At 43.9% G+C, this 15,092-nt stretch overlaps 1 pseudogene; it reads left to right on the forward strand.

Moving 5' to 3' along the window:
- LOC132486897 (eukaryotic translation initiation factor 2 subunit 3-like) overlaps positions 1-15,092 on the forward strand; it is a 34,000-nt pseudogene that overhangs the window by 11,328 nt on the left and 7,580 nt on the right.

Consider the following 15,092-nt stretch of genomic DNA (forward strand, 5'->3'; position numbering starts at 1 on the left):
TTCCTGAGGGTAGAGCTGAAAAAGGCTTTTCTGTACCTTGTCCTTCTCAAAAGCAATTAATTTTCACATAAGATAGTATTATTAGCCACGCCGTCCGCAGCGCCCTCAGCGCCCTGGGCCGGGCTGTGAGCAACAGGCGGGGCCGAGCGCACGATTCCACTTCGGTGCCGGCTGGAGCAGAGGAACCGGGTGCCGTGCAGGTTAAAACTGTGGCAGACACTGGGGTCAGACACCAAAAACAACGGGAACTATGAATCTGCAGCCTGCAAAAAGGAGACCCCAAACACAGTAACATAAGCAAAATGAGAAGACAGAAAAACACACAGCAGATGAAGGAGCAAGATAAAAACCTATCAGACCTAACAAATGAAGAGGTAATAGGCAGTCTACCTGAAAAAGAATTCAGAATAATGATAGTAAAGCTGATCCAAGATTCTATTTCCAAGATCCATAATCTTGGAAATAGAATAGACAAAATGCAAGAAACAGTTAACAAGGACCTAGAAGAACTAAAGATGAATCAAGCATCGATTAAAAACACAATAAATGAAATGAAAAATACTCTAGAAGGGATCAATAGCAGAATAACTGAGGCAGAAGAACGGATAAGTGAGGTGGAAGATAAAATAGTGGAAATAACTGATGCAGAGCAAAATAAAGAAAAAAGAATGAAAAGAACAGAGGACAGTCTCAGAGACCTCTGGGACAACATTAAACGCACCAACATTCGAATTATAGGGGTTCCAGAAGAAGAAGAGAAAAAGAAAGGGACTGAGAAAATATTTGAAGAGATTATAGTTGAAAACTTCCCCAATATGGGAAAGGAAATAGTTAATCAAGTCCAGGAGGCACAGAGAGTCCCATACAGAATAAATCCAAGGAGAAATACACCAAGACACATATTAATCAAACTGTCAAAAATTAAACACAAAGAAATCATATTAAAAGCAGCAAGGGAAAAACAGCAAATAACACACAAGGGAATCCCCATCAGGTTAACAGCTGATCTCTCAGCAGAAACTCTACAAGCCAGAAGGGAGTGGCAGGACATAATTAAAGTGATGAAGGAGAAAAACCTGCAACCAAGATTTCTCTACCCAACAAGGATCTCATTCAGATTTGATGGAGAAATTAAAACCTTTACAGACAAGCAAAAGCTGAGAGGGTTCAGCACCACCAAACCAGCTTTACAACAAATGCTAAAGGAACTTCTCTAGGCAAGAAACACAACAGAATGAACAATAACGAACCCAATAACGAACCCAAAGCAATTAAGGAAATGGGAATAGGAACATACATATCAATAATTACCTTAAATGTAAATGGACTAAATGCTCCCACCAAAAGACACAGAGTGGCTGAATGGATACAAAAATAAGACCCATATATATGCTGTCTACAAGAGACCCACTTCAGACCTAGAGACACATACAGACTGAAAGTAAGGGGATGGAAAAAGATATTCCATGCAAATGGAAATCAAAAGAAAGCTGGAGTAGCAATTCTTATATCAGACAAAATAGACTTTAAAATAAAGACTATTAGAAGAGACAAAGAAGGACACTACATAACGATAAAGGGATCAATCCAAGAAGAAGATATAACAATTGTAAATATTTATGCACCCAACATAGGAGCACCTCAATACATAAGGCAAATACTAACAGCCATAAAAGGGGAAATCGACAGTAACACACTCATAGTAGGGGACTTTAACACCCCACTTTCACCAATGGACAGATCATCCAAAATGAAAATAAATAAGGAAACACAAGCTTTAAATGATACATTAAACAAGATGGACTTAGTTGATATTTACAGGACATTTCATCCAAAAACAACAGAATACACATTTTTCTCAAGTGCTCATGGAACATTCTCCAGGATAGATCATATCTTGGGTCACAAATCAAGCCTTGGTAAATTTAAGAAAACTGAAATTGTATCAAGTATCTTTTCCGACCACAATGCTATGAGACTAGACGTCAATTACAGGAAAAGATCTGTAAAAAATACAAACACATGGAGGCTAAACAATACACTACTCAATAACGAAGTGATCACTGAAGAAATCAAAGAGGAAATTAAAAAATACCTAGAAACAAATGACAATGGAGACACGATGACCCAAAACCTATGGGACGCAGCAAAAGCAGTTCTAAGGGGGAAGTTTATAGCAATACAATCCCACCTTAAGAAACAGGAAACATTTCGAGTAAACAACCTGACCCTGCACCTAAAGCAATTAGAGAAAGAAGAACAAAAAACCCCCAAAGCTAGCAGAAGGAAAGAAATCATAAAGATCAGAAATAAATGAAAAAGAAATGAAGGAAACGATAGCAAAGATCAACCAAACTAAAAGCTGGTTCTTTGAGAAGATAAACAAAATTGACAAACCATTAGCCAGACTCATCAAGAAAAGAAGGGAGAAGACTCAAATCAATAGAATTAGAAATGAAAAAGGAGAAGTAACAACTGACACTGCAGAAATACAAAAGATCATGAGAGATTACTATAAGCAACTCTATGCCAATAAAATGGACAACCTGGAAGAAATGGACAAATTCTTAGAAATGCACAACCTGCCAAGACTGAATCAGGAAGAAATAGAAAATATGAATAGACCAATCACAAGCACTGAAATTGAAACTGTGATTAAAAATCTTCCATCAAACAAAAGCCCAGGACCAGATGGCTTCACAGGCGAATTCTATCAAACATTTAGAGAAGAGCTAACACCCATCCTTCTCAAACTCTTCCAAACAATATCAGAGGAAGGAACACTCCCAAACTCATTCTACGAGGCCACCATCACCTTGATACCAAAACCAGGCAAGGATGTCACAAAGAAAGAAAACTACAGGCCAATATCACTGATGAATATAGATGCAAAAATCCTCAACAAAATACTAGCAAACAGAATCCAACAGCACATTAAAAGGGTCATACACCATGATCAAGTGGGGTTTATTCCAGGAATGCAAGGATTCTTCAATACACGCAAATCAATCAATGTGATACACCATATTAACAAGTTGAAGGAGAAAAACCATATGATCATCTCAATAGATGCAGAGAAAGCTTTTGACAAAATTCAACACCCATTTATGATAAAAACCCTGCAGAAAGTAGGCATAGAGGGATCTTTTCTCAACATAATAAAGGCCATATATGACAAACCCACAGCCAACATTGTCCTCAGTGGTGAAAAACTGAAACCATTTCCACTAAGATCAGGAACAAGACAAGGCTGCCCACTCTCACCACTCTTATTCAACATAGTTTTGGAAGTTTTAGCCACAACAATCAGAGAAGAAAAGGAAATAAAAGGAATCCAAATTGGAAAAGAAGAAGTAAAGCTGTCACTGTTTGCAGATGACATGATACTATACATAGAGAATCCTAAAGATGCTACCAAAAAACTACTAGAGCTAATCAATGAATTTGGTAAAGTAGCAGGATACAAAATTAATGTACAGAAATCTCTGGCATTCCTGTACACTAATGATGAAAAATCTGAAAATGAAATCAAGAAAACACTCCCATTTACCATTGCAACAAAAAGAATAAAATATCTAGGAATAAACCTACCTAAGGAGACAAAAGACCTGTATGCAGAAAATTATAAGACACTGATGAAAGAAATTAAAGATGATACAAATAGATGGAGAGATATACCATGCTCCTGGATTGGAAGAATCAATCTTGTGAAAATGACTCTACTACCCAAAGCAATCTACAGATTCAATGCAATCCCTATCAAACTACCACTGGCATTTTTCACAGAACTAGAACAAAAAATTTCAAAATTTGTTTGGAAAAACAAAAGACCCCGAATAGCCAAAGCAATCTTGAGAACGAAAAATGGAGCTGGAGGAATCAGGCTCCCTGACTTCAGACTATACTACAAAGCTACAGTAATTAAGACAGTCGGGTACTGGCATAAAAACAGAAAGATCAGTGGATCAGGATAGAAAGCCCAGAGATAAACCCACGCACATATGGCCAACTTATCTTTGATAAAGGAGGCAGGAATGTACAGTGGAGAAAGGACAGCCTCTTCAATAAGTGGTGCTGGGAAAACTGGACAGGGACATGTAAAAGTTTGAGATTAGATCATTCCCTAACACCATACACAAAAATAAGCTCAAAATGGATTAAAGACTTAAATGTAAGGCATGTGGGATCTTAGTTCTCCTACCAGGGATCGAGCCTTCATCCCCTGCATTGGAAGGCGAATTCTTAAGCACTGGACCACCAGGGAAGTCCTGAGGCTACAAAGCTTGAATAAGATTGCTCAGCTAACAAGTGGCAGAACTGTGATTCAGATCTTTGTACGTCCACATCCAGAGCCTGGTCTCTTACCCATTCCACTGGCAGTTGCAAATCAGGCCAAATACTAAAGTTCCCAGGTGTGTTTTGTTTGGCTTGCACAGTGTTTTGTTTCGTTGTAACATTTTAAAAATTTGGATGCCAACATGTGAAAATGCAGCTATTTAACATAAAAATCTAGGTTCTGATTTCTCTTTAAAGATCAGAAGGAAGACGTGGCACTTGGGTCCACATTCTCATAGCCAGCAATCAACTAGAACTGATGATCAGCAGCTGCCTTTAAACAGGGCATGTGACCTCTAGTTTGCCACAGTCCTCACCACTCCCTACTCTTCCATCCAATCCACTTTCCCGTTTATGGTGCCAGCCTGGGCCCACGGGCCTGTGGATATCTGGGTTCTGGTCCTAGCACTTGAGCTGGCTATGACTTCAAATAAGTAATGGCATCTATCTGGGCTGTAGCTGTAACCTGGGCTAGGTAACACTCTGAAATAACATCCTAAGTGGCTTTCTGTGCTGCTTGGGGGAAAAGCCCTAAGTCTCCAGCACATCCACATTTTGGTGACCTTGCTGTGCAGGATCTGAGTCTGTGTACATTACGCCAGGAGTGGCTGGTGTTATTTGCTCTTTGTCACCATAATTCCACTGCACTACATGTGTGATGTCCCTGGTGACAGGACATTTGGCGACAGGTAGGACCTGGTGGTACCAATCCTGGTGTGGTGTCCATTCCTAACACTTTGCAAAGAGTCTGAGTTCCATGTGCCTCTGTTTACCTGTTCCAGAAAGCCAGATTGAGATTTCAAAATCTGAGTATCTTCTTCTGACCCCATTTTCACTATAGGGTGCGTGAGAGAAAATCTACAGCCCAACTGAGAATGTTCTCTTTCTCTGTTAAACACACACATGCACGCACGTACACACACACACACACACACACACACACACACGGTTCAGAAATAGCCATGCTTTATAGGTCTTCCCATCCATCTAGTGTCTTGTTCACATTTCTGAGATCAGATCTTTAGAGCCATGGAATAGTAGAGATGGAAATGTGTAGATCATCTAGTCCAATAATAGCAAATATATTTTACTTCGTTTGCTGATTCCTATCAATCAGTAGAACATTGGAAAGGCTTCTGAAGCTACATACAAGCATGGAATGGTCATATACTGAGATCTGTCAGCAGTATCTACTCTGGGCATGACAAGGGGTTGTAGCAGTACTTATGCCAGAAATTAAACAGATATGAAAACTGGGCTGGGAAGGGGAGATGACTTACCCGAAATACTCAGCAAGACAAGGAAAAGTCAGATCCAGAAGCAGGATCTCTCTTGACCTGCAAGCCACTATTGCTCCCACTATATTAGCTCACAGAAGGAAACTGAGAATAGGAGGGAAAATGACAGAAGCAAGCTGAGGACCCAGGAGTCCTGGCTCCCCCAAGAAGCCTGGCTGGCGTTGGAGCTAAGGAGTTTAGTTCTGTCCCACTAGACTGAGCCCTGCCAGATGACCTGTTGGCTTCTGCTCCACTTCTTAGAGTCCCTTTGCTCCTGCCCCAGTTTCCTGTCTCATTTTCCTCAGGCTCAGAGAGTGCATGTCGCCTCCTGGGATCCTGAGTCCTACATGCCCTCTTTTGGGAACGAGCTCCCCAGCCCCCTCTGTTCTGGAAGAGAAGTCCTAGGACACAGGTTCTTAACTTTATTGATGCCATGGATTCCTCTGGCAAGCTGGTGAAACCTACAGACCCCGTCTCAAGAGTGTTTTTAAATGCATAAAATAAAATACATAGGACTATGGAGGAAACCAATCATACTGAAATATAGTTAACACGATAGTTTTTAAATTGTTTATGATATAATATGTACTTCATTAATACATTTAAAATGAGGTTGGGCAGCAGATATAATAACCATTGTAATTTTAGAGTAATAGTGAGCATAAAAGATCTATGACAACTGTAATGTGATAGAAAAGTACCTGTGATTTCTCTTGGTTTCACAGTCACAGGAACCATCAGAATTACTGTGGTCATTGCCTACATTCAAATGGAACAAAGTACTTAACTTGAGTTAGAGGTTAGTGAAAATAAAGATGGAAGTTTTCCCATGCAAACTCAGAGACACCCTGAATTCTGTCTGTGGTCCCAGGCTGAGACTCCCTTGCTCTAGGATGTTCAATTGGGAGTCTGCTAGTCCAGTGGTTTGCAAACTGTGGGCCATGGAACACTGGGGATTTGGGGAATGTCTCAGAGGCTGCCAAAGTATGGAGAAAAGGAGGACCACTGTCCAACTAGACAAACAGCCTCTGAATCCACCACCTCTGCCTTGCCTGAGCAGGTTTTCTTATTTGAGTTCATTTTTGTGGTTCATATGAGACCCCTTTGTAAAAAAGGGTTCACTTGTTCCTGTCTGAATGTCAAAAACCTTCACTTAGCCCTGCCTGCCTCTTCCTGTGACAGAAAGTAAAGCCAAGGCCTAGAGCAGTGAAGGGTGCTGGAGGCACATGGCGTGTGGTGGCAGGGTCGGGCTGTGGAGTCCAAGGAGGTGGTGGGAAGCAGCTGGGCGGGGTTGAACTTCCTGCTACGTCTGCCTGCGAACTGTTCCAAGGAAGCAGTCGGCTGGGGCCAGGTGCGGGACCAAGGGTCAGGAGACCTTAATTCGGGGCCCTAGATCTGACACAACCTGGAGCTTCTTGGAGACAATAATATATGGATGCTGAGAGGATGAAATGGAAAGTTTCTGGGGTTATTTTGTTTTTTTACTGAAGTATAGTTGCTGTTATATGTTACAGGTGTACAATATAGTGATTCACAATTTTTAAAGATTATATTCCATTTATAGTTATTATAAAATATTGGCTGTATTCCCTGTGTTGTACAATATATCCTTGTAGCTTATTTTATACTTCTTTGTAAGAGGTAAGTTTGTACCTCTTACCTGCCCATTCCCCTCTCCCCACTGGTAACCACTGGTTTGTTCTCTGTGTCTGTGAATCTGCTTCTTTTTTTTTTCTTTTTTTTTTTTTTTTTTTTTTTTTTTGCGGTATGCGGGCCTCTCACTGTTGTGGCCTCCCCCGTTGCGGAGCACAGGCTCCGGACGCGGAGGCTCCGGACGCGCAGGCTCAGCGGCCATGGCTCACGGGCCCAGCCGCTCCGCGGCATATGGGATCCTCCCAGACCGGGGCACGAACCCGTATCCCCTGCATCGGCAGGCGGACTCTCAACCACTTACGCCACCAGGGAGGCCCTTTTTTCTTTTTTTTAAATGTAGATTTTATTTATTTTTGGCTGCGTTGGATCTTCGTTGCTGCACGCGGGCTTTCTCTAGTTGCGGTGAGTGGGGGCTACTCTTCATTGCGGTGCGCTGGCTTCTCATTGCGGTGGCTTCTCTTGTCGTGGAGCACGGGCTCTAGGCATGCGGGCTTCCATAGTTGTGGCTTGAGGGCTCTAGAGCGCAGGCTCAGTAATTGTGGCTCACAGGCTTAGTTGCTCCGCGGCATGTGGGATCTTCCCACACCAGGGCTCGAACCCGCATCCCCTGCCTTGGCAGGCGGATTCTTAACCACTGCACCACCAGGAAAGTCCTCTTTTTTGTTATATTCACTAGTTTGTTGTATTTTTTAGATTCCACATATAAGTGATATCATACAGTATTTGCAAAATGAGAAAGTTTTAAGAAACACAAAAAACTATTGAAAGGATTTTAATACATTTGTCTCTAAGCCTGAGACCCTTTTCTCAACTCTACCTTGGGGTCTTTCTCCCAACACCAACAAACCCTCTCTCCCATACAGTACAACCCCAGTCACCGAACACACTGATGCAGTCAGATTTGTGGCTGAACAGCCAATCGGCCAGTCACCTCGTCTGCCAGTTGACCTCCTCAATTCCTCCTCTTTGTTGTCCCTGCTGCTGTGTCATGATCTCTGGCCTGCATTTCTCTAACAGCCCCCAGTCTCTCTGTCTGCTCCAGTCTGCCTTCCATGGAGCCCAGACACATTCTGACCATAAGTTTTGACCATGTCCTTCTGCTTTAAGGCCTGTGATGTCTCCTCACTGCACACAAGGCCAAGTCCTGCCTCCAGAGCATGGCAACCCAGACTCCTCAGGATCTGCCTGCAGCCTCCCCCGCCCTCCCTTTTCTAGCATCCCCACCTCCTCTTGCAGGGGAACTGCTGCACTGTTCCTGGAGGCTTCCCTGCCTTCTGCCTGAGCCCAGACAATAGTACAAGCCCTGGGAGCTGTGGGAAGACTAGAGGATTCGGGAAACCAGAGGCTGACGCTATGGGCAGGGGAATGGAACATGCAGAGGACTCCAAGGAGTTCTGCTGATAGGGGCAGGGGACAGGTGTGGCTCTGTTCTCTGTCTGGGCCAGACAGGGGTTATTTTCAGAGACCAGCCAGTAACGGTGCAGAGAGTTGGGAGCACCTTGCCCAGTCAGGGAGAGTCGACCATTTGCTATGCTTATCCAAACCAGAGGCAAAAACCAGGTCACCAGGAGCAGAATGCAGCTGAGCAATGGGGAATTCATAGAATCCCTGATTCTTAGAATGTCAGAGCTAGAAGGGACCCTGTGGATGTTTCCTCTAGTCTGACTCCTTTCTGCTTCAAACAGAAAGGTTAAGCCCAGAAACGGGGAATGACTTGCCCAGGGCCACACGAGTTTGTGGCAGAGCCTGGACTGGAGCTGATGTCTGATTTTCTTCCCAGTCTCCATCTCCTCGGCTCTGGCCTCTGAACTCCTACCAGGAGACTGAATAACTGGCCCAGGACTGATTTACCAGCAGTGGCTTAATGTGTCACTTCTAGGCAATGCAATGCTGGCTCTTACCAGGGGTTGTCAACACCTTAACCCAAAGGTCCCCAGAGACAAGTTACAAGTGTGCGGAGATATAGCACCCTCAGGTCCCAGGTGGAGCCCAGGGTAGCCAGGGCCCCTAACTCCATTGGGACAGTCACCTGCGGGCCTCAAACAGGCTCATTAGGTTAGCCCAGCGGATAACCAAATGTTATCATGTACTGTGATGGGAAAATCAGGAAGCACTGTCTTCACTCCAAGGCACAAGTACTTTTAGGGGTGGTGTGGGCGAAGGTGGGGAGAGGGGGAGTCTGAAGACACAGGTTCTAGTTCTAGCTGTATTGTTTCCTTCTAACTTGTATATTCTGGGTGGGGTGGGGGGGATAACAGGAGAAAAAAATAAGAGGTACTTTTTATTGTGCCTCACTTAATCTTTCAAAGAGTTCTTTAAGTAGGTATTATTATCAGCTCCATTATACAGATAAGGAAACAGAGTCAGGGAAATAAAGGGACTTAGCCAAGATCCCACAACTGGGGAGAGGTGGAGCTTAGATTTGAGTCTGGGTCTGTCTTTCTCTGGATTCTGTGCTCTTAACTGCTCTGCCATATGGACATGTTTGGGGACTAGTGGCAGAGAAAGATTTGGGGTCTTTCAATCCTAGTTCCCTGACATCAGGGCTGCTGAGTCTCCAACCACCCCAGTCTGCCAGGAAAGGGGAGGCCCAGTCTGCGAAAGGGAAGGCCTTTCGCAGGAGGGAAGCAGGCAGTAGGGTCCTGAAGATCCCAAAGAAGTAAAGACTACCCCGACCCTTGCCTTCATGGGTGTGAGATTATCAGCAGGACTTGGGGTGGGTGTTTTGCATGAAGAAAACCATGATCCTGCAGTAGAGTCCCCACATCCGAGGGAGGGAAAGGTAGTAAGACATCATTGGGTGCCGCACTACCTCTGAAACTCATGGAAATAAGGCACCTTGTTCACCATGCCGACCCTCTGTTAAAAAATAACCTCTAAGGCTTCCCTGGTGATGCAGTGGTTGAGAGTCCGCCTGCCGATGCAAGGTACACGGGTTCGTGCCCCGGTCCGGGAGGATCCCACATGCTGCGCAGTGGCTGGGCCCGTGAGCCATGGCCGCTGAGCCTGTGCGTCCGGAACCTGTGCTCCGCAACGGGAGAGGCCACAACAGTGAGAGGCCCGTGTAATGCAAAAAAAAAAAAAAACCCTCTAATTATAGATCCAGTGATTCAACCAAGTACCTTATTATACACATTGGCTCACTTTCATTTTCTCAACAGTGCTATCTTGAGTGTTTCGTGTTATTATCATTGCCACTTTACCAGATGAGGAGTCTAAAGCTCCAAAAGTTCATGGAACTTTTCCAAGGCCACACAGTTCGTAAATGACAGAACTGGGATTTAAACTCAGGTCTCCTTGACACCCAAGCCCATGAGGCTCTTGACCATCATATTGTAGTGCAATATGGCAGAGTGGGGAAAAGCCCTGTTCTGGTTCTGGAGTCAAGCCCCAGGTAGGCCAATGACTTCTTTTTTTTTTTTTTTTTTTTTTTTTTTTGCTGTACGTGGGCCTCTCCCGTTGCGGAGCACAGTCTCCAGATGCACAGGCTTAGCGGCCATGGCTCACGGGCCCAGCCGCTCCGCGGCATGTGGGATCTTCCCGGACCGGGGCACGAACCCGTGTCCCCTGCATCGGCAGGTGGACTCTCAACCACTGTGCCACCAGGGAAGCCCGACCAGTGACTTCTTAATGCACTTTAGTCAGGGAACCTTTGGGCAAGTCTTCTGTGGGCCCAATATCTAGGATTAGAGAAAGGTAATTCTAATTCTGCCTACGGTTTAAAATTATGAAATTGAAAGCAACTTACAAACTGTTATCCATTTATTCAAATAGTGTCTTTTAAGAACTTAAAGCAAGTGAGGACTTGGCACTGCAAAGAAGAATAAGGCATGGTTCCAGCCCACTGAAAAATGTAACATAAATGTTAGATGAACAAGAGTCTTTTATTTCTAATAATTATGGTAGCTTATTGAAGATACACCCTCTCACTGGAAATTGTTAAAGTAGCTGAACAAAATAAATGTGTCTATGTGTGTGTATTTGAAGACATTGGAGAACAACCAAAACAAGAATGACCTGAGGGGCAAAGATTCCAGAGGTAAGGGAAATGCAGAGAGGTAAGCCCCATATCCAGCTGCCACTTTGCCCTTCAGTATGCTGTTTCTCAAGAGATGGCTAAGAATCTGAGCAGAGCATCTGGAGATGTTATGAAGCTGGGGTATAAAAATTGGATTTCAAGGTCTACCAAGCAGGAGTGTCCCTAATAAACACTCCACAAGTTTTCAAATGTAACCCCCAAAGGGCTACACCCTAGGAGTAGAAGTGAATTAGAAATTGACCAGCCCCAACAGAACTGAAGACTAACATCTAATCAGTTAAATCTCCTTTGTATGACTTAGGTTTAAATGCCTGCCAGAAGCAAAAGTATAAATCTCTCTGAAGGAAGATAATACCATCAAGGGCCTCAAATTTTCCTATAATTTTTTTTCATACGCAATATTTAGCATTCAATCACAATTTACCTGACATCTCAGTAGACAAGACCAAATGGTTGAAAACCAAGAGGAAAAAATAGACAATCAAAACAGGCCCACAGGGTTTCCCTGGTGGTGCAGTGGTTGAGAGTCCACCTGCCGATGCAGGGGACACGGGTTCGTGCCCCAGTCTGGGAAGATCCCACATGCCGCGGAGCGGCTGGGCCCGTGAGCCATGGCCACTGAGCCTGTGCATCCGAAGCCTGTGCTCCACAACAGGAGAGGCCACAACAGTGAGAGGCCCGTGTACTGCAAAAAAAAAAAAAAAAAAAAAGGCCGACAGAAGATCCAGATATTGGCATTATAAGACATGGACTTTAAAACTTGTGATTAAGGGGCTTCCCTGGTGGCGCAGTGGTTGAGAGTCCACCTGCCAGTGCAGGGGACACGGGTTCATGCCCTGGACTGGGAAGATCCGACATGCCGTGGAGCAGCTAGGCCTGTGAGACATGGCCGCTGAGCCTGCACGTCCGGAGCCTGTGCTCCGCCACGGGAGACGCCACAACAGTGAGAGACCTGCGTACCGCGAAAAAAACAAACAAAAAACCCCCCAAAAAAAACGTGATTAAGGGGAATTCCCTGGGGGTCCAGTGGTTAAAAATCTGCCTTCCAACGCAAGGGACTTAGGTTCCTTGGTTGGGGAAATAAGATCCCACGTGCTGCAGGGCAACTAAGACTTTGTGCTGCAACTACTGAGCCTGTGCGCTCTATGGCCCATGCGCCACACCTAGAGAGCCCACGTGCTGCAACTACTGAGCCTGCGTGCTCTGGAGCCAGCGCGCCACAACTAGAGAGAAGCCCACATGCCACAATGAAGAGCCTGCATGCTGCAACAAAAGATCCCATATTGCTGCAATGAAGATCCTGTGTGCCACAACTAAGACCCGGTGCAGCCAAATAAATAAATATTAAAATAAATAAATAAATAAAACGTGATTAATATGTTTAAGACGTTATATGAGAAGATGGAGAATTTCAGCAGAGAGCTAGAATCTATCAAGGAGAATCAAATGGAAATTCCAAGCCTAAAATACAATAATTGAAACTAAGAACTCAAAAGATGTATGTAAGATTACAGTATATAGTACAGCTAAAGATGAAATTAGTGAACTGAAAAACAGGTCAGTAGAAAATATTTAAACTACAGCACATGTAATGCAAGTCATATGGAACTTGGTGAAAATGTCTAAATACAAATAGTTGAAGTCCCATTGGGAGGGAGGCAGAGAGAAGAAGAGAGGGAAAAGAAGAAGAAAGAGGAGGAGGAAGAGGAAGAGAAGGAATAGAAGAAGGAAGAAAAGGATGAAGGAAGAAAGGAGAAGGAGAATGGGGAGGTAGAGGTGGAGGGGAGAGACTTGAAGAGAAATGAAGTGATACCAGAAGCAGTATTTGATGGTCGATGATTTTCCAAAGTCGGTGAAAGACATTAAGCCACAGATTTAAGAATCACTTTCAACCCCAAGCAAAACAAATATAGAGAAACTGAACTAGGGCCTACTATGTTATAACTTCTAAAAACCAAAAATAAGGGGGAAATTTTTGAAGGCAGGAGCAATAATATTGACAGGTTCTCAACAGAAGTTATGAAAGCCAGAAGGCAATAGAAAGATATCTTCAAAGTGACAAGTGAGTATCAATATTGTGTGAGTATAGATGAATGGTTCTTAAGTTTTAATATGAGTATGAATCACCTAGGCTGGGATAGGGAGAGGAGTGTTAACATTTTAGATTCTCATATTCTGCCCCAGATATTTGGATTTAGCAGCTCTAGAGTAGAGTCAAGGAATCTGCTTTCAGGAAGTATTCTGCTGCTTCTGATGCAGTGGGTCTGTGGTAGTTGTTAGCAGTGATGGGAACAACAGTTCCTCCCATTCCTGTACCCATGCCCATTTGCAGTATGACTTTGCCACAAGAGATAGAGTTTATTTTTTCTCCTTTGAATCTGGGTTTGCCATATGGCTCACCTTGACTAATAGATATCAGTCGAAGTGATATTATGGGACGTCTGAGCCTTGGCCTCAAGAGGCCTTGCATTTTCAGCATTAACCCTTTTGGAGTCCAGCTGCCATGTAAAAAAAAATTTGAGCCTATCCTGCTGGAGACATATGGGGAGCAAGGCACAGCCAGTAGCCAGCAACAATCACCAGGTAGATGAGTGAGGCATGGATCTGTCTGGGTCCAACCAGGACAGAGAAACTACACAGTATTTGAACAGGGAAAGTTTAATATAAATAATTATTCATTATAACAGGAGGTTTGGAGAAACAAGGGACTCACTAATAAGAAGTAAAGAGAACTCTGAAGAATATAGGAATAGCAGATATAAGGAGCAGCAACTATCTCTAGAGTTGACATAGAACACCTGAGGAAGAACCTCCCCCTTTGCCCCAGGGCTGAGATCCGGATCTCATTGGAGAGGATATGGCTGGGCCCACTGAATGGTAGAGAAGTCACTGTGGTACCATGTCACGCCAGTGGACTTGGTAGAAATCATGCTCTGAAAGTTGCTGGAAATGTGCCATCTCAGTTACCAAGAAAGCCATTCATAGAGAAATGTCTCACCAGAGACACTTTGCTACAAAAATCACTTGACAAGAACTCCCCGGGAAGCCTCTGGCTGCTGTGAACTGCAGGATCCTGATCCTGGAGAAGCCATCTTTTGGAGGAGCTGGGCATGGGAGACCCACATGCAGTGCAGGAGCCTAGTGAGCCTGCACCCTGAAACCAGGAAGCAAAAAACCTTTCTTACTTTAATGTCTCTCCAGTTCCCTCTACTGACAAAATTAAGCAGCATGCCAAGAAAAGGATATTTAAAGGGCTCAGATTCATTTTCCTAGAGCAGGCAAAAAGGGTGAACAGCAAGGCCATTTGGACTATCCAGCCCCAGTCAGTCCCCATGACTATAGCTGCATGAGCAACCCAGATGATACTAGCAGCACTCTCTAGCTGAACCCAGCCCAAACTGCCAACTCTCAGAATTATGTACGAATGAATGTAGTTGTTTTTAAGCCCTAAGTTTTTTTGTTTTTTTAATAAATAAATAAACACATAAATAAACAAATTTATGTATGTATGTATTTATTCTATTTTTGGCTGCGTTGGGTCTTCGTTGCTGCAAGTGGGCTTTTTCTAGTTGCGGCGAGCAGGGGCTACTCTTCATTGCAGTGTGCGGGCCTCTCATTGTGGTGGTTTCTCTTGTTGCGGAGCACAGGCTCTAGATGCGTGGGCTTCAGTAGTTGTGGCGCATGGGCTTAGTTGCTCCGCAGTATGTAGGATCTTCCCAGACCAGGGCTCGAATCTGTGTCCCCTGCATTGGCAGGTGGATTCTTTTTATTTTTTTATTTTTTTTATT

The sequence above is a fragment of the Mesoplodon densirostris genome, chromosome 3, assembly GCF_025265405.1.
Source record: "Mesoplodon densirostris isolate mMesDen1 chromosome 3, mMesDen1 primary haplotype, whole genome shotgun sequence".
In the NCBI taxonomy this organism is placed as follows: Eukaryota; Metazoa; Chordata; class Mammalia; order Artiodactyla; family Ziphiidae; genus Mesoplodon; species Mesoplodon densirostris.